This window comes from Sciurus carolinensis, chromosome 12 (assembly GCF_902686445.1).
Source record: "Sciurus carolinensis chromosome 12, mSciCar1.2, whole genome shotgun sequence".
Taxonomy (NCBI): domain Eukaryota; kingdom Metazoa; phylum Chordata; class Mammalia; order Rodentia; family Sciuridae; genus Sciurus; species Sciurus carolinensis.
In genome coordinates this window covers 68,678,984-68,700,147 of record NC_062224.1, presented here as the reverse complement: position 1 = coordinate 68,700,147, position 21,164 = coordinate 68,678,984, and the positions used below count along the sequence as shown (strand labels likewise).

The following is a 21,164-nucleotide window of genomic DNA, read 5'->3' as shown; positions in this document are numbered from 1 at the left end:
TTAAGTATCATTAGCATCTAGTTTTACATGTTTTCAAATAGGCATTTGTCAGTTAAGTTTGTGGGGAGTTGTGTATTTCTACAGTGGTTTATTAAAGCTTCTAGAAAATAACTGAGTAAGCCTGTCATGAATGATTTCATTTTGCATCTAATAGTTCTGGTTAAGTCCAGAGATAATGAGGTGGGCCCCATTTCCTTAGGGAATATTTCTCAAAGTCTGTAACCTCCAGTTTCATATGATTGTTATTTATTTTTAAAATACATACCAGTTTTCTTATATTTACTTCTTTGTATTTAGAATTTTAAAGTACTCAGCATTTTAGTTATATGTATGTATACCTTTAAAATGTGTGTATATATATTTTGGGTTTACTTTCAGAAAGATAGTAATTATCTAATCCAAATCATAAGGATATTATCTTCTTCCATCTAAGTCTTTAAATCATCACAGAAGTACTACATTTTTACTGTCATTTTTTCCCTTCTGCTTTGTGTCTGGATGTCCTACAGATGAACTGTTGACATTGGATATTCACTAGCTACATTCTCTCAGAAAAAACATAAACCTTATTAAATCCTCTTTTTTGTAAAGTTTTGATCAGTTTCTCAGGGCTTATAGCTCTACACTTTATGGAAGAAAGTTAACTGCGGGTATATAAACATTGTTTTGAATGGAAAATGTCCATACTAGCAGATATATTATAAAAGTTTAAGCCAGCATCAAAATGTCATGTTCAGAAGTACTAAGGAGAATTATTGTTTTTAAAAAAATCAAGGTCATACATCAGACTTTTGGGGGAGGGTACATTATTACCAAAGTGTCAACTTTGGTTTTATGAGTGCCTAGAAGGTTCTTTAAGGAGTAAAAATGATGTTGAAAAACAGAAAATTCTTAGTTTTTAGCTCTTGAAACTCTGCCAAATTTTTAGTTTCATAATAATAGGAATAATTTTCTCAGTTAAGATACTTAATGATTTAAAACATTTTCAAGTATCTCATCTCTTATGACCCATACAGTGGCTTATTACAGTCAACAGGGAAGGTATGGCTTCCATAGTTATAGATAAGGTGTGAAGTTGCATTTAGGATTTGATTGTACTACATTACTTTCATTCCCTTACATCACCAGAATATCTGAATTCGACTTCTTAACTAGTTTAAATTAAACTTGTTGCACTTGCACCCTGGTCTGGCTTATCTAAGTACACACCTAACTGATTTATTTTAATTTTGTGACATTTAATCTTTAATGTTCCTGGGGGGAAAAAGTCTTAGAAAATAAATTATAAATACCTTTTTAAGGAACTTCTATTTGCAATAATACTTTTATATAAATATTGACCTTAATATAGTTTATATGGATATAGTCCTTAAGGCCTTGGGAAAACCAATGTTCATAGCAGTTATGTTTAATCATTTTTTTCCCATGTCATTGTCTGTCTCCCCAAAATTTCAATCTGTTGATTTTCTGTGAGGTGGGTGTCAAGTAAACAGCCTCAGATTCAGACATAGTGTTTTTAAAAGAGTTTTAAACATGATTTGCTCTTCCCAACTACTTGTGAGGCTGAGGCAGGGGGATCACAAGTCTGAGTTGTCAGACTGGGCAACACAGGAAGACCCTATCTCAAAATAAAAAATAAAAAGGGCAGGAGATATAATTCAATGGTATAACATGGGTTCAACCCCTGGTACTGGGAAGAAAAAAGAAGTTATTTGATTTTTTTATTTGCCTGAGAAAGAATTAGAACATGTCTTCTTAGTTGATAAATTTTCATGGGTGATTACAAGTTGGTGAAATGTTTGAGAGCAACTATAAGCATCAAATCCCAATTTTTATGTACATCTGGCAGTCAAAATATTAAATCTCTCTTTAATTATATCCAAAGGGTAAGGGCCTTGTTTTACATTGTTTGGCCTAGAGGAATGAGATTATTTAATCAGAATAAGAAGAAATTTAATGTCAAGTACTAAATAGAGCTCTGTGACTTCAAGGGTTGAAGCTGAGTCAGGAGGATCACTTAAGCCCAGGAATTCTGGCACAGCCTAGGCAACTGAGAATCATGTGTTCAGAGGTGGAGCTTTTGGGAGGGGTTTGAATAGCAAATGAATCTCTGGTATGTGGTAGAATCTGTAGGCATGTAGGACATGGTTGGAGGTAGTAAATCACTGGGTATGTGTCCTGGAAAGATATTTCTTATTTTTCGTATCTTTCTGTCTGTACTACTGTATTTATCTTTTTCTTTCTATCTTTGTCCTTAACTGCCTCCATTTCTTTCTTCCTTCTCCTCCCCTTCTTCTCTCTCTCTCTCTCTCTCTCTCTCTCTCCTTTTTTCCTCCTCTGCCTCCTCCCTGGCTGCCTTGAACTGAGCAGATTTCCTCTATCACGTCCTTTGCCATGATGTTCTGCCTCACTTCAGGCCCAGAGCAATGGAGCTAGCCAACCAAGGATTGAAACCTCTGGAACTGTGAGCCAAAAATAAATCTTTCCTCATCTAAATTGTTTATGTCAGGTATTTTGGTCACCATGAAGCGAAGGTAACACAGAGACCCTGCCTCCTCTCTTGTCCTTTTTTTTTTTTGGTGGGCCCAGGGATCTAATCCAGGGCTTCCTACATTTTAGGTAAGTGCTCTACCACTGGCCTACACCCATGCTACAAGCCACCAATCCAGTCCCTGTCTCTTAAAAAGAGAGAGAGAGAATTTTCAAATAATTTTACTATAAAATTTGATAAAAGATATAAAATATCCTCTATAAGTAGGTGTTACTAAGATTAAAACAACTAAAATACAGGTAGTTTATTTCTTAAAATCAAAGTGTACTTTTCCTTATTAATCCTTGGAATTGAGATTGAATATAATATAGTGGTTAAGAATTTAGGCTCTGAATTCAGACTGTCCAGTTTTGAATGTCAATATTGCCACTTTCTCATTTTGTAACTAGGGACAACTTTTATAAGCCTTAGTCTTCTTATTGATAAAGTGAGGATAATCAAAGTACTTGCCTCTTTAGGTAAGAATGAAGACTAAATGATGTAATATATGTGAAGATACTATGTAAATATGTTTTACTTACACATTGATGATATAGTTATTTGGGTTTGTCTGTGTCAGTATGAGATACATAAAAAAGAAAATCCAGTTGAGTTGTTTTGACTTCACAATTTGTTGATTTTCAGTGCTTCCATGTTCTTTTTTCTGTTGGAGAGCATATTGTATAATGAAGTATGATATGGAAAGATTGTGATCTCAACAAAATTGTAAACTGGATAAAATATATATGTATGTTCTGGAAGATTGCCACTTAACTCTAGTTATGCTTTAAATTATAACAGCAACAAATAACCCAGAACATATTTTTAACTCACCTGAAAAGTTAGAGATAGTAAATTCAAATGAAAATAGTAAAGTTAATGATAATCTCAATCAATTGCAATATGACCCCAGTTAACTAATATTTTTTGAACAGAATGCTGGGTGGGAACTGAAGTAATGTACTTGGTTGGGAAATCTGGTCAGTATTTCTAGGACTAGAGAAAGAATTTTGTTTTGTTATTATTTTTGAAATGAGAAAAATAAAGGCCTATTTATAAGCTGATGGGAATTATTCAATAGAAAGGGAAAAGTTTATAAGAAATAAGAAATATGAGAATTATTTGATAATTATTTGATAATCTTCTTGAATAAGGGAGAGGGAGTGGAATCTAATAGTGGAGGGTTGGAGTAGGTATTATATGAAGAATAGTTATCTGAAAGGAAGAGTATTCACAAAAGATAGGTTCATTATCAAAAGTGAAAATCAAGAGTGATAGTAGTTCTAGTAGATGCTGAAGGCAGTGAAATGATATCTTCAAAAATAATTCAAGAGTCAGATTAAAAGGAGAGACTGAGAGGTAGTTATTTTTGCTGAAATAACTACAAGGAACATACTCCAGCTGGAAGTAAATTGACCATATGGAGAGAATCACATGCAAGAAATGGATTTTGGTATGTTTAAATTATAATTACTTTTAATTGTAAAAAGTAAATATTAAAATTTAATGTTGGAAAATTTGGAAATTTTTAATATAAGAAATTGCTGTAAGTTATTGCTTCCCTTTACAATGAGTGGGAAAACAAAAAGCTTTGCAAGCTGTTTTTAAAGCACTTATGTTGTTTAAGTTGGCTTTTGGTCACTGTTTAGGAAATTCAGGTGTATTGTGATATTAATCTATATTGTATAAAATTAGAAGGTACCAAAGATATTTGACATTACCTTCCAAGTATACCAAAGATTAGCACAGTCCCAAGATCTAAGATGCTTGCTCAAAGTCTGTGGAAGAGATCTACTGTGTTAAAAGACTTAATTATGGTTGGGTGTTGTCTCAGAAGGAGACATTACAGTGAATGAACACCAAATATATGCTTAAATGTATTTTAATTCTTTTTATCTGCTTTAGAGTTTGTGGGGCAATAGTATTCAGATCAAGTAAAACCTAGCACATGAGCTGTGTACTTCTACAGTTCAAATCCCTTTTGTAAAAAAGTAGTCTGTTTATTCATTTCCCTAATCGCGAAGGATGAAGCAAAAAGCTGAAGAATATTCTCATATCCATTATGTAAAGATTTAAGCATGTTTTAAAATCATTTAGAAAATACATTTGAGTACCTGTAAATGTAAGGTTTTTAATCTGATTTTTATTTCCAAAATTAAAAAGTTTTTGTCTGAAATACTTGTTAGAAAATATATTTGTGTGAGCTTCCTAAGACCATGGCTCTTAATCATTTAGCCTTTGGTCTAGTACAGCCTATACCATTTGTTCTGAACTATACCCAAGATGTCATTTATATATTAACATATTTATAGACGTTTTCAGTATCATTTAATACCTTAGCAGTAATGATATACAGAAGTAGATGAAGTTAATTTTTAAAGCCTTTCCTCTCAATATGACACTTTATATAAAATCTAGAAAACAATTTAGTTATTCAGTGACTTGTGTTTTAATAAAGTGAATTCTAGTCATTCAGTTATATTATTGGAATATTTTACTTTTTTTACTCTACTTTGTTACTTAGAAAAACATAAAATCCACAGATATGTTTGCTGGAAAATGCAAATCAAATACTTCATTTCAAGACTACTTTTATTGACTTTTTAGATGAAGTTTTTATTATTGATATTATCTAAAATAAAGAATTAAGTAACTAGTGTACTCCTATTTAAGAACAAGGTGGAGCATAAAAACACAAAAATAAGGTGGGTTATGACATAATAAGTGTTCTGTTGGGTTAACATTTATTTTATGAATAGTTAAATAATTTAAGAAATATTTCTTCCCTTAAATTTTAGTTCTAAATCAGACTAGTCTGAAATGCATATTAGTAATGCTTAGAATGGAAAATATACACCTGTGGTAGAAGAGTATGTCATAGTAAATATGTTTATACAGCTGTGTGGTAATGTTAGTTATTACAGAGTACATTTACGGAATCATGTAATGAGCCTCATTTTCAAACAGTCATTAACTTTGTCTTAGAAATAGCTAATTAAAGAATAACTGTTTCACAAATGCAGACTGTGAAAACAATATATAGCATCACTGTAGCTGTCCTCTTACCTGAATGCATAAATTTGATCATAAATATATGTTGCCTAATTTCTGAACAAATTCAGATGTCTTGAAAGACTGTTTTCTTATTTATAATGTATGCTTTCATTGCATATAATACTTACTCTTTTAGTACCAGTCTGGGCTTTCATTAAACTTTATTGCACGTACATGGACTCTTCTGTCAGGCTTTAATAAAATTATAAAATTGACTTAATGTGGCCTGTGTGAAAGCTTCCTTTATCATTAATAAACTTCATTTATTCCATGGAGTTATTAGTTTTGGATAACTTGCATGACTTTATTCAGATTTATACTAGAATATGAATTAAATATTATTTAAAAATTAAGCACAAGTAAAAGTATTTTAAATATACTCATAGGACTTTGAGGATTTACAAAAATATTTGATACAAAAGAACAAGTAAGGATTTGGGGATGTAGCTCAGTGGTAGACTGCTTGCCTAACATGTATGAGGCCCTGGGTTTGATTCCCAGCATGGCAAAAGAAAAAGTAAAATGTTTCTATTGGATCTGTATTGCTACAGTGTCATCTGTAAACATTTATTCTTCCTGACAAATTTAGAAGAGTGTAGATGGTTTCTCCTTTTGTTTAATTTCTGGGCACTTGCCATGTATTGTGTACTAAACTGCAAGACATAGTCTTATTTCATGCCCTCGAATATTTTAGTTTCCTTTTACCTGGAGAGAATATCAAGCATTAGCTTGTAATCATCAAAAATTACTTCTTTAGAAACCTTCTGTATTAGAGGATGATATTGAAAATCTATTCAAATCTGTAAATATGCAAATCTGCAAATATATAAGTAGCTATCATGCACCCATTTAAGATCAGAGAATAAATATACAAATAAAAATAATATGGATTATGACATATTAGTGACATCCTTAACACTTTAGAACTCTCTAAAATGGATATTAAGTTTTAAGAAGGCCTGGAAAGAGAATATAGTAAATTCACTACATTTCCATTTCTACTATGGAACTGTGGAAAAAAACAGTTCAATGCACTTTGGGGTCAGTACTTTTTGTTTGCTTAAACAAGTTAATTTCTAAGATGGATATAGAACAATGGGGTGTTTGGAGTTGATTTGTGGTTAATTTTGGAAGATTTTTGACCTGGTTCTTTTTCATATCACTTAGCACAATAACTAATACATCACAGGCGCTTCATACATATTTACTGAGTTAATGAATGAATAAATAAGAATCGATAAGGAAAATAGTGGTCACTGATTTTCAGATAAAGGGAGCCTTCTAGCAGAAGAACCAAGTTGATATTTTAGTGGAGACAGGAATTGTGAAAAGGTTTGCTAGGTTGGCCAAGAGATGAGGTCTGAATAAATGAGGACTTTAATTATCAAATGTCTTACTATTAACTTTAGTAGTTCGAACTTTGTATGATTGCCCTAGGTTATTAAATGAATGGTTTGGGGAGAATTAATTTTTGATAACTCTAGTGTATGTAGTAAAAGGGGAAAGAAGCTAGACTAGTGGTTCTCTAAATGTGGTGCTCCAGCAAGTAGCTTCAGGACCATCTGGAAGCTTGTTGGAAAGACAAATTCCAGAGCTCCCAAGAACTACTGAGTCAGAATTTCCCTGTGAGGAGTGGAAAGAGGGCATACCTAACAGCTGTGTATTAATGAGTTCCTCAGGGGATTCTGATATCAGCAGGCTCACATTTGAGAACTACTGGGTTGGAGGGGGAAAAATCAGATAATGAATAACAACAGTGAGATGAGATTAGGGATTTTATAGAAACTGAATGGTTTAACAATTTGATTATATAATACAGCTATGCAGGAATGATTAATCACTGGTTTTTTTTTTTTTTTTCCTAGTACTGGGGATTGAACCCAGGGCCTTATGCTTGAGAGGCAAGCACTCTGTTAACTGAGCTATATCCCCAGCCCCAGTCACTGCATTTTTAAATGAAAGAGATGTTTGTATTTTGATGGAGTAAAGGACCCCTTTTATCAGTTACACAGAGGTAACTGGAGATATATTTGGAAAGTACAGTATGAATGTTATAGTAGAAACAAAACTAGCTCAAACCAAAACAATATACTTTCATTTTGTTGTTGATTCTTCTAAAAGATAAATTACAAGTCAAAAAGATTGTGTGATGGATAGAGTTAAAACAAAGACAACTGGATGTTCTTAAGCATTACTTATTAAATAAACAATAAGTTTACTGTTTCAGTGTTATGTCTGTTTCAATGTAAAATAAGTAGAAGCCCTTTTCAGAATCAAAGATCATGTTCTTAGTCACTGCTGAATATAGCTTCATGAATTTTTACTTTGAATCTTTTTTTTTTTAAGTATTACCCCTCTCTTTTGTGCTGTTCATATACTACACTTTGCAAGTTTATTGTATCCTGATGTGATTTGGGATACACACTGTTCTTCCTTGTAATATGTATCTCCTACAAAAAAAACTCTTAGGATATATTACTTCTAAGGATGATGTGGGCTAGATGGGTGAAAACATCCACTTTCAGTTGATTCATGTTAGGATTGTTTTTAGAATTGTATCACCAATGATGTATTGTTTATAGACTACAAAGGAAGTCAGAATGAAGTCAGCACCATTTAATGATTTCTACCTCTTTGCTCACTGGGTTTCTTAAAAATTTAATTGTTTCAGACTCATTATGAATTACCCAGTTAATTATTATATTAATGTGACTAATATATTGGCTGTTTTTAATCAAAGCAAATAACACCTGTATACCACCAGGATTGTTTATGAATATGATAATTCTCTTGTTATTTGGGTTCTTTTGACATGTTTTCATATGTGCTCATTTATTGACACTTACCATGTTAATATTATTTATCAAGAACTTATTGTGTAGTAGCCACCATGCTAGGCACGGTTAGGCATAAAGAAGAGATACAAGAGCATTCTAATTAGGATGGCTCCAAAAAAGTCTTGTTTCAACATCATCCCCATACAGCAATGAGACAATGTAAAAAGAGAAAACTAAAATGATATGGCCAGCCTCAGAATCAAGACAGACATCTCAGAGGACTTGGAAGTGATCAAAAAAAGGGAGAGCAGTAAATAGGCCTGGAACTGTGAGCCTGCCAAACTCCTGACCTGAAAGCAGAAAGTTGCTCAGCTACTCCTCAACTACTTCTCAGGAGACAGGGGGATGAAGCCAGGCTCAGTGTTTGAAGGAAGGAGTGGAAATGAGGAACCCTTTACCCATCCTGATTTCCACCATTGTTTATGGAGGTTAAGAAATTAACTACCAGCTCTTCTTGAGGCTATATTGTTATTGGATGTGAACTAAGGGGGCACTAAGCAGAATAAAAGCAGTTTAGTGACCAGAAACTGTGTACATCATCTGCTGCCTCTATAATATCTCTGAAATCACCCTGCTAAACTCGTATTCAAGAATGAGAGTAAAAAGAGGAAATTTCCAAATACATAAAATAAGAGTGTTTGCCATAACCCCCCAAAGAAATACTGAAAGATGCACTCAACAAGAAGAAAAGTTATCCAAGAGGATAACCTTGGTGAAATTAGAAAACAACACCAAAATTGAATAAATATGTCACAGGTATGGTAGTCATTTGCCTTTAAGAATTATGAACGTACTTTACACTATAGCATTAATTTACTTCAACTACAAAACTCCAAATCCTTAAAATACTACAAATATGCAATACGTGGTATAGGGTCCAGTTGTTAGGGAATCAAGAGAGAATGGTCTCTGTGAGTCATAGTAGTCTAAATTTAAAGAGAAAAGGACATTAAGCTCTACTTTGAAGAAATACATAGGATTCAACTTCACATTCTCATAGGAGATTGTTGAGTAAAAAATGTCAGTGTGAGCAAATTGCTAGGGGTAATAGAGTTCAAGATGCACTTTGAGGGTAGTTTGGCCATATTTGAGAGTTTCTGTAAAGCCTCTTGAGGTTTTTGAACCTTTGAAACCCTTCTTGTAGGCACTATAGTATCTACATTGAGAGAAATGAAATGGCACCATTTTTAGTTGATCATTTTTTTTCCCTTGTAGGCAAACTCTGGTAATTTGTCTTCTCTAAATGAGCAACATACATTTCTTTAAGAAGTTAAAAGTAATTCATTGTGGAGCTTTCTTTTTTTGGTAAAAACATGCTGCCTTCTCAAGTTGTTTTCTTTCTTTTTTTTCTTTTCCTAATATGATTAGTTCAAATTATTTGAAAGACTCAGTCATCTGCTTGTCTTAAATTAACTCTGTTTAAGACTTTTTTTCCCCCACTTTGTCCCTTCATTGGTCCTCAGAACAACAACAAAAAAAAAAAGACTGAGTAGACAGTAGCATAAACTAATGATAGCGTAGTAGAAGAGAGAATCTTCTATAAACCGAAGCCTATTGCTGCTAACAATTTGGATTACCTACGAGACAAAGGAATCCCTCAAAGAGGATGGGGAATTTGGGATTTACTGTATTTCAGGTGTAAGACTGTGTAGAGCAAGGGGGTGCTCTTAAAGGAGGGGTGCCTTCTGGTATTCTTTTAATTCCTTTTAACAGATTATTTTAATGAGGAAGTGAGGTGGCAGGTGCAAGCTCAAAAGAGTAGCAAGGAAAAGGTACATAGTGGCAACAGCCAACACTCATGTGATGTGTCCATAGGCCAGAGTAATCTGAAGCTTATCTCTGGGATCCCCAGCACTGTCCTGGATTTTGTTTTGTTTTGTTTTAACTTTATTAATTTGCTTTAATGAAGTTGTGTGTGTCCAGAAGTTAAGTGGATGTTTTGTGGTTATAAGAAAAAAAAAATTTGAAAGGGGTATAGTTCAGTGGTAGAGCCTGTGCTTACTAAAGCAGGCACAAGGCCCATGTTTTAATCACTAGCACTGCCAAGTACACACACACACACACACACACACACACACACACACTGACACTTCAGGAATTCCATAGTTTGCAAGAGGGGTTCATTCTACAATTAATTAATCCATAGTTGTATGTAGTATTTCAGTTTTCTTCATTTGTGTTTTTTTTATTCTCCTAACAAATTGCTTTAGAAGCTAGATTACTGCTCTGCATTAAAGTATAGCATGAACCACCTGCTTTTTTTTCTGATTTGCCTGTACTCAGTGTCATATTTTGCCTTCTCCCTCAGTTTCTGGTTTTTCCTTAGATTTCCCTGGTTTCTGTTTTGCTTCTTTTCTTCCTCATTATTCGATGTGTGTGTCATAACATTTGTCATCTTGGTACTACTTGTGGCCATTTTCCATTTCCAGTATCCCCTTTGCCATTTGCTTTCTGTTACTTCCTTTCCCATTAGTCTCTTCTCTATTCCTGTGTGCCTTGGTTTTCTCGTGTGTTGAACTCTTTTTCTTAGGGGTCAATTATGTGGAATTGACTCATGAATTAATCAAAATGTTCCTTTTTAACTTTAATTTATTCTCAGGGCTTATTAGCAGGAAAAAACACAAAGTGAATCACAGTATATCCTTAAGCTTTAGTAAACTTTTGTTGAACTTATTTGGCTATTTGAGGTTTCACTGAAGAATGTGGGCTAGAAAAATAGCATGGTTGGGATGTGCTTTCATGTCTGAGTATTGACAAATGATATAGTGGGAGCAAGAATGAAGCCGAGTTGCCATATACAGTGATATGATCTAGGAACATGAGACAATTTGTGTGACTCTCAACCTGTTGGATTCACTAGTTATAACAGGAATGATAAAAATAACCAGTACTCATAAAGATTTCTGATTGTACTTTAAAGTCTTGAACACAGAAAAAAAAAGTGATTGGAACTTAATTCATTAAAAAGATTAATTTTGATATGAGAAGTATAGCCTCCACCCCACTTCCGTACTTGGTAGTCACTTGTGTACTCTTAAAAGGTTTCCCTGTGAAATAGTTGGAAATGAAATATAAAGTTAAAACTAAATTATTTTATAGAATATTAAAGAATGAAACAAATGATAAGCTGAGTTTTATTTTTCATGGCTAAGGTAATTAGCTTTCATCTATCAAAATACTAGTATATATATATCAATAGAGATGTTAGTATTTTAGACCCACATTATCTAAAATATGAACTTCCAAGTTAAAAGTTTATTTGAAAAAGAAGTTGATCTATAGGGTGTTTAAATTATTTGAATTATCTTTCTTTTATAATTATTCTTTTACTCGCTTAACAATAAGATATTGTCCTTAATGAACATCCTTCACTTTCCTTTTTCTCTTTCTTCCTGCTTTTACTGTTTAACTTTTAGTCTTAAAAAATAAATAAAGTCACAAGCTATTAGCTTAAGTGAAGGAGTAGGTAAAAAAATAAAAAAGGTAGGTTGTAGGTTTATCTCAGTAGTAGAGCACTTGCCTAATACACATGAGACCCTGGGTTTGATCCCCAGCACTGCAAAATAAGTAAATAAATAAATAGGAATCTCTAATTAGCATTTATTTAAGGGATAACTTTTATAAAATCTGAGTTTCAAATACTCTTTGTTTCTGTACAAATTTGTGATTCAAAGTCTTTGTTTGATACACTTCAGGTCCAAATGGGGATGACTTGTTTTAGTTCTGAATTTGTACTGCAGAGTGAAAATACTTTATTGTTTTCAAATACGTTCTAAACAACAACAACAAAAAATTGGGTAAGTAAGATCTACTTATATGACTAATACTTTTATGTATTTGTGTTAGTCAGCTTTTCATCATTGTGATCAGAATACCTAGCAAGAACAACTTAGAGGAGGGAAAAGTTTATTTGGGGCTCACTGTTTCAGAGATTTCAAAGGTCCAGAGCATCGTGGTAGAAGGGCATGGGGGAAGAAAGCTGCTCACCTCTTGGCAGCTAGGAAGCAGAGAAAGAGTACTTGAGCACCTACAGAAGAAACCAAAGACGAAATGTAATCCCCAAGGACATATCTCAGTGACCTGCTTGTTCCAGCCGCATCTCCTTCTGGTCTTCAGTTACCACCCAGTAGTCTATTCAGATTATTAATCCATCAGCTGGATTAATTCACTGATGAGGTTACAGCTCTCATAATCTAATGATGTCACCTCTGAAATTCCTGTATTAACACATGAACTTTTAAGGGTATACCTCATATCCAAACCATAATAGTCTTTTTCTTACCTAGACTTATGTAAGTTTTCTCTGATCCTGGTGATCTGAAGGATATCATTAAAATCTTTGGGTTGTTTAAAATTCCTTCCTCCTGTATTTGAAGTTAGTCTTGATCAAAGGGACGAAGATTTAAGTTTTTAAAAGGAACTTTTAAAAAATAGAAACTATTTTTAGGGAATTTGTGCAAACTGCTTATTTGAACTTTTCAAATATATTACCAAAATCCAGAAATTTATGTGTATTACTAGAGACACAGATTTAATTGCTTGGAAAATATATTATACTGAAGGGAAATTCATTTTATGCTTTGAAGTTGGGATCAGAACAAATTTTTTTCTTATAACCTAGTGAGGTCTGTACATTATTATTATTAATTTGGATTGCTAGTTTTCTCTGGAACAATTCAAGGACTTTTGCCTTCAGAAACAAGATGATGCAGGCACCAGGACCTTAACTCCTATTTCATTCTTCTCACTTCCCTCTTTCTTTTTATTTACCCTCTTGAAAAGGGTGCAGAGTCATTTATCACTGTGATAATAGGCACTACAGATACAATTAGTCATGAATACCAGATCCTCCCCTACTAAGAATTGTGATGAGAAATTATACAAAATTTAGTTTTTGACAGTATCACAAGATGTAAAGAAGTTGAGATCATAGTACAAAGACTGAGCATCTTTCCTATATTGGCTTTCTAAAATCTGAGTTCAGTTGTCCTGAACACTGTCTCTGATTGGTTTTCTGTCAGTTTATTCCTATCAACAATGACTATTCTAGTTTGGATCTTAAGCATCCCCCAAAGGCTTGTACACTTTAAGGGATGGTCACCAGCTTTGTACTATTGGGAATTGGTAGAACCTTTAAGTGACAGGACTAACAGGAGTTCTGCAGGTCATTGGGACATATCCTTGCAGGGGTAGTGGGACCCCAGGCCTTTCCTCTTCCTCTTTTGCTCTCCTGTCATGAGGTGAGCAGTTTTGTCACACAGTCTGCCCTGTATGCCATCTCATCACAGGTTCAAAAGAGGCAGGGCCAATTGATCATGGACTAAAACCTCCCAAACTCTGAGTCAAAATAAACCTTTTCTCTGTGTAAGTTGGTTATCTCAGGTATTAGTTTTAATGACAGAAAGCGGGCTAATTCAGTAACCATCATTGCAAGTATAATCAGACATTGTGAAAAACAATTGTTTCTAAAAGTTACACTTCTCTGATGTAAGTAAAAAGCACATTTTTAGCTTTATACAAGATTAGGGATTATTTTAGAGATTTGTGACAATTCCACTTGTTTCTATAAGGGGATCTGAGCTTGATCCTAGAGGCTGGATATGACTGCTTGCAAAACCAGCAGGGTGTGGATGTGTATTACTAAAGCATTGCACTTGGTAGAAGAAGGAATGGATACTGCATTGCCTAATATCCCATAGGGATGGAAAGGGGGGATGCATAATGTTCCTTCCCAGTGATTGAGGGCTGTGTAATGCATAATGGAATGTGACTTGAGAATATTAACTAGAGTACATACTCAGGAATTCTTGGTCACTGACTGAAATATACAGGAAAGCAAATACAGTTGGTTGACTCAACAAGGCAAATATCTTAACTTAGAAAAAAACCAAAGAACTTCCTTATTTCATTTCTGTGGCTCCTCAACATTTTTTTTCATCTTTCATTTTAAGGTATTGTCAGTGACAAACCTCTGCAAAGTACAAATACTGAATATTACTAACAGTATTGTGATAAATGTCACTTTTCTGTTTTTTTTTAAGACAAAGATCATCTTGGTGGTATCATATTTGCTAATATTACTCAGAATTCTGATACAATGATCTCCATAGTACATTAAGTACTTTCTTGCTACCAGTAATGTAAGATTATTTTTTGTTGTTGTGGCTTTGTAATCAAAGTATCAGAATGCTTATATCTTTGCCGTTTTTACATTCAGTACCTGAACCAGTGCTTGTTACCCTTGTCATGGTAACTTTCATTATAAGATTATGTTGTGAGTGTTGTTATAAAGGAATATAGATATTTAAATTCACCTCAAATATTTCCTTCTGTATTTTTTGTCAGAAATATTACAATCTGAAGTTATTTGAGTGGTGCTTGCAGTATGTTAACAAAGAAATCTGTGACATTTTCTTCTCCAAAGATGTTTAAGGTTAAGGTTTCTTTAAATGACTTCTAGAGGTTCTATCTTGCCCTGCTTATAGCATTCTGAGTCTTTTGGGGGATGCCTGAAAGACATGTATCATATCATGGTACGTGTACAGTGGCTTGATATGGTCATAAGAATAGCTGCTTTGTCATGTCCATAGTTCATAACACTGGGACTGAAGCATTTACCAAGTACATTCTGGCAGATGCCCCCCAAACATCTACTATTCATGCATGGTAATGTCAACTAGGACTTGCCTAAACTTTCAACTTTGGGTTTTCAGTGAAAATACCAAAAATGTCCTGGTTTTGAAGGTCCGTCACTGCGATAGGTTTTGTTTCTATGGTGTTTTATTTTTTGCTACAGGGTCTTACTGTGTTCCCCAGGTTGGTCTTAAACTCCTGGGCTCAAGTAATCCTCCTGCCTCATCCTCCAAAGTAGCTGGGACTGTTGGCATACACCATCGTGCCTGGTTCCATTTCAGTGTTTTTGAAGAAGCATTTCTGAAGTGGAATTTCTGAGTTTTGTAACATGTTGGCTTTAAATTTATTACGATATCCTTTTGCTTAATGGAACTTAATCCTAGTTTCTAATGAAATCTGTTTTTTTTTTTTTTTTTTTAGTGAGGCCTGTATTTTGAGGCTAACACTGCTATGCTGGGATATTTTAGAGATTTTAAAAAGGCTCAAGTAAAATATTCTAGTGTATTTCTCATATTCTTAAATTTTGATATAAATAAATATCCTTGTTCCTTTCCCATTTGTTATTATTTCAGTTCTTATCTTTTTACAGCCACCTCATAGAATTTTATTTCTTATAAACAAATTTCTAAAGTTGGACCTAGCATGACATTCATAATTTTGAACTATTTGAACTTCTCGATAACTAATGTATGTGTTTTCAACATATAAAACACCTCCCTCTGCATTCATGAAATACCTTGCTCTGTCTTCTGTCTTAGAGTTTCCTTCCTTGCCAAAAATAATATTACCACATATTACAAAAAGTATAAATGAATAAAAGGGGATTTGAATTTTATTTCTTTTTTTTTATACAACTTCATTTTGAATCAGAGAATGTGATGTGACATAGTAGTACTTAATCTAAGCCTTTAGCAAAGATGACAGGTGTTTGAATGCAGTGACACATTTATTTTCCTCTAAAGTCTAACTTTTGGAAAATTAACTTACATGTATTTTTATTTCATGACATAAGGAAAGTAAATGTAACTGCCTATAAATATTCAAAGTCTATCTTATGGAAAATTTTGATTTACTACTCATAACCCTTCTGTATATATGTATACCACATTCTTTTAGATTCAGTTTAGTTTGGTAACAAACTACAACCAAAACCATTAGAAGAATGCTCTAATTAGATTAGAGTCAAGGCATAGTGGTCTTCATTTTAGGAGATCTTCTGCCAAAAATTTCTATTGTAAAAGTAAAAATCACATTTTGAAATCCTATATTGCAAACCAAAAATATTTTGGAGACTCTTCAGAGCCTGTGAATACATTGTGCTTTGTTTTCAAATCCTCATGCATCACAAGATTATATTCTTATATGATCTATCTATAACCTCACTATTTTGTTATGGCTGAAATGATTCAGCTTGTTTTTGATATAAAACTATCAATTCTGAGCCACATAACACTATGCTTTGTGTGAGAAAATATTCACCTGAATTCTAATGTGAAGCCTATAATAAAGTGACCTGAATTGTATATTTTGGAGGTAGAATTTTCAACAGGAAATGGGAAAAGGAAGAAGCAATAAGATTAAGAATTGTCAGTTGTCAGATGAGAGGCATATATAAGACTGATGCACATATTTCCAAATTCAGGGGAAGGAATTCAGCACCACATGATTATTTTGGTTTTGCTCCAGGTTACTTGCAGTATGGTTTTTGCTCCAAATTTGTTAACTCAACTTTGAATGTATAGTCTTTTCTTAATCCAAATTTCAATAGTAGATCTTGGGTTTGTTTTATATATTTGTAGTGACATTCAAAATTCATAAAAATTGAACGCAGAGCCTGTGAGATCATCTTTTCTAGTGTTTGGATTTTTTCAACAGATGCGTGTAACCTCCAGATTAAGTGACTAGTTCTAGGTTACATAGCCCGTGAGTGGTAGAGCTGAGATTGTATTGATTTCCTGTTCTGGGCTATGACTTGAGCAACATCATGTTCTGGTCTGAGTTGTTTGAGGGTGGGTATCTAATCATATGTTATTCAGAAACATTAAAATACAATATAGGATATTGTCTGTAGAACTTTCCTGTGGGAAGTTGTCCTTATTTAGCAGAGTCAGACTAGTTTGAGCCATTGGACACAGAGGCCTGGCTTCTAGGAAATGCTGGGAAGCATGTGGCACTGCATGGGAGTAGTTCCCTGTCTCTTTCTGGAATTTTCCCCTAAGAGAATGGCTTCCCTAACTCCACCCTATCCTATCACAGAAGAAGCTCCTCCCGGTCCTTGCCCCCTTTACCTGTATATTATAAAAAAAGGAGAGTTGGGTGACTCCATGTTGTTGTAAGAGGCCAGGATTAGTATGGCCGGACCTGTCACACCCCCTCTCATGTGAAAAGATATTGGCTCTTGTATGTTTATTGAGTAGATAAGTTTTTTGGGTAATAGCTAGAAAAACCACCACACCCTCCTCCAGCAGTTATCCCTTTTCTCCTTCACATAGGACATGGCAGAGGACCCGCCCCACTTTCCTGTGTTAGTTTTTCTGAATTTCTACTTCCAAATTACTGAACTATTGACTTGACCCTGCTGAAAGAAGAAAATCTTGCTGAAGCATTCATCTTCTGTCTGTTTTAGATCACAGTTTACTTGTCCATAACTGTTTTGACATTTAACACTAAGAAAATAAATAAATAGACAGAACTTCTAAATGCTAATAACCCTAACAAAACCTGGAATTGAAATTTGGGCTAGGTTCAGCTTGGAAAGAGTTTGTTAATCAGCAGCTGTTTTTGTACCAAATGTGCCTGTCCTACCAACCCTATTCTCCCTACCCCTTATTCTTTATCTTTGTAATAATGAAGAAAGATACCTAAGTTATACGATCTGAGAAGGGGGGAAAAAAAGAACATTGTTTTCAGAGAATTTTAGAACTTTGTAGGCTCACTCACACTCTTCACTCTGCCTAATATATTGAGAGACATATTGAAGTGATTAGAAATAAACATTATCATAAAGTAATAATGTACGCATGTAAAAATACCAGAAGCGTACTTTAAATTATCTATTTTTACATGGACCTCATGTTTTAAATCAAGTGATTATATGTAGAAATCAGTAACTTTGCTAAAAATGTAAATAAAGATTTGCAAGTTTATGAGGTGGAGAGTTCAGGTCTTTCATTTCTATTATACCTTAACTAATTAGGGATTTTTTTGCAGTAATTTGTGGAATCAACAACTCTAGAATCTTTGCAAGGTTTTCTTTCGTGTAAGGACAAATGCAATGAAATGAAAGCTGCCTTCACAAACTAAACCAGAGAACATTAAAATACCTTCATTTTCATTTTAATTCTTTAATTCCTTTTTGTCTTGGGGATTTTTAGATCTTAAAGCATTTGGCATATATATGGCATGAAATCATCACACTCTAAGATTTCAGGGACTGACATCATTACATTTTTACTCCAGTAAATATTTCTTCTTTTCATTTCCTCCCACTCCTTTTTTCTTCCCTAAGACTGGCTCTGTTTTAGGTATATTTAGGAGATAAAGAAATGAAAGTTCTTTTTCCCACACTTGAGGAGCTCAGACATGGTCTATAATACAGCATTCTCAAAGCGTAGTACAGCATCATCTGAGGACTTACTAGAAAAGCAAATTCCTAAGCTCCACACTACACCTTCAGCATCAGAATTGGGGATGGTACCCAGAGGTACCCAGGATTCAGTCTTTCCATGACCCTTTAGGGAATTATGATATACACTCAAGTTGAGAACCACTGGTTATAGAACTTTATACCTTTTTAAGTTTTTTATTGAGCTATAATTTACATACCAAAAAGTTCACCATTTTAGGTACATTCAATTCAACAGTTTTTAGCGTATTCACAAGATTATGCAATCATTACCACCAGCTAATTCTGGAACATTTTCATCAGTCCAAAAGAAACACCTATTGGCAGTCGATTTGCATCCCCTGTCCCTACCCACAGCTTCTGGCAATTACTAATACACTTTTTGTCTCAATGAATTTGCCTGTTCTGTATATTTTATATAAATGGAATCAAAACAACATGTGGCTTTTTGTTTCTTGCTCTCAGGATAATGTTTTCAGGGTTCATCCATGTTGTAACATGTACCAGTGCTTTGTTTTTATGACTGAATAGTATTGCATTGTACAGATACCAAATTTTGTTAATTCATTGATGAGTTGATGGATATTTATGTCATTTCTACTTTTTGGCTGTTATAAATCTGCTGTGAACATTTGTGTGCAAGTTTTTGTATGAACATATGTTTTCAATTCTTTTGGGTATGTAGACTCAATTTTCACTATTTGTAGTAGTTACATCCATAAAGTCACTGAAGAGGCTGAATCAACAAATACAGAATCATTTCTTCTAGGATAAATGTAGGATTAGATTCCTATGAGCCTCTGGTCGTATTTTCATCAGTTGATCAATACATAATATTGCCCTTTGTGTGATTTTGTTTAAAGACACCCTATCTAATATATATTGTTGATTCATTAACATTGAACCCAACATTTAACAGCACTATAACTGATGCCTGAACAAAGTTTATTTTGTATTTTCCTCTGAAAGTCACATCATAACCTTCTTGCACTTAGAAACACTGTGTAGTACTTCAGCACTTTGCTTGGGGGCCATTGAAGAACAGTTAAAATCACCATCAAAAAGAACAAAAAAGGTAGAGGTTCCGGGTTTCGCTCAGTAGCAGAGAACTTGTCTAATGTGTGAGGCTTTGGGCTCCTTCCCCAGTACTACTGTGAAAACAACAACAAAAAGACATACAAAGTGAAAAAATATGGTGCTAAATGGACCACAAAAGGGGTACTTGTTCACTATGTGAGAGCCAAACAGGAGAGTGTTGTCTTATTTGACCTCCAGTGGGAATGTGTGCATCCAGCAACTCAAATTTTTCACCACTCTGCACATCAGCTTGTCGAAATAAGTGTGAAAGTACCCCAAAGATTATTTTATGATTACAAATAAATTATAGGGAATGGGAAAATTTGCAAATATGAAATCTGCAAATACTGAGGATCTACTGTACCTAGTAGTGGAATTGCTAGGTAGAGGCTAATTCTGTGTTTAATTTTTGAGTAACTTCCGAACTCTTTTTCACAGTGACTACACAACGTTTTACATTAGCATCAGCAGTGTATTAGGGTTCCAGTTTCTCCATATCCTTGACAGTACTTGTTATTTTTTGGTTTTGGTTTTGGTTTTCCTTTATTATGGCTATGCTTGGGGATATGAATTGGTGGCTCATTGTGATTTTGATTTGTATTTCCTTGAATCACTCATGTTGAGCATCTTTCCAGGGGTCTGTTGCTCATTTGCATATCTTTGGAGAAATATGTGTTCAAAAATTTCTCGCAAATTGGATTTAGTGTTGAGTTGTAGGAAGATTTTTTAAAAAAATATCCTGGATATTAGATACTTAAATATATGATATGAAAATATTTTTTCCCATTCTGTGATTTTTTTTCACTTTTTTGATAATGTTCTTTGATATAAAATTTATTTTGATTAAGTTTTATTTTATCTATTTTTCATTTGCTTTTGAAGTTTTTGAAAGTGCAGTCTTTTATGTAATTAATTAGTGGTAGGAGAATTGTTTATGCATTTTTATTATCAAAGTCATGAAGAAGTCTGGTGTGATGGCAGAAACCTATACTCCCAATTATTCAGGAGACTGAAGCAGGAGAATCGCAAGTTTGAGGCCTTCCTGAGCAATTCAGCAAGACCCTGTTTCAAAGAAAACTTAAAAAAAAAAAAAAAAAAGAAAGAAAAAGGACTGGTGATGTAGCTCAGTGTTAGAGAACTTGCCTAGCATGCTAGAGACCCTGGATTCAATCCCAGTACCACAGGAGAAAAAGGAAAAAGTCATGAAAAGTTAGATTTCATGGTTTTAATAAATTATCACTTACTTTCTATGGGATGCCATTTGTAAAGCATTTGTTTGTAGCTATTTATGAGGTTTTTATGTTGTGATTATAGAATCTTAAATGCTGGCATCATCAGGGCCATCCATTTATAAAAAGTAGTGTTGGATCCGTTTAACAAACTGCTGTTTTTGTTTAGGAAAATTGAA

At 33.9% G+C, this 21,164-nt stretch overlaps 1 protein-coding gene across 7 annotated transcripts in view; it reads left to right on the top strand.

Annotated features, from left to right (window-relative positions):
• Disp1 (dispatched RND transporter family member 1) overlaps positions 1-21,164 on the top strand; it is a 196,107-nt gene that overhangs the window by 108,788 nt on the left and 66,155 nt on the right. Inside the window, exon 1 of one of the 7 annotated variants that reach the window (XM_047521417.1) lies at positions 12,117-12,218. The exons of 5 other annotated variants lie outside the window; for them this stretch is intronic. The gene's annotated coding sequence lies outside the window, so the exon portion shown is untranslated. Of the gene's footprint in view, positions 1-12,116; positions 12,219-21,164 lie in introns of those variants that run through there. One more of the 7 variants, XM_047521418.1, reaches the window with a different exon arrangement.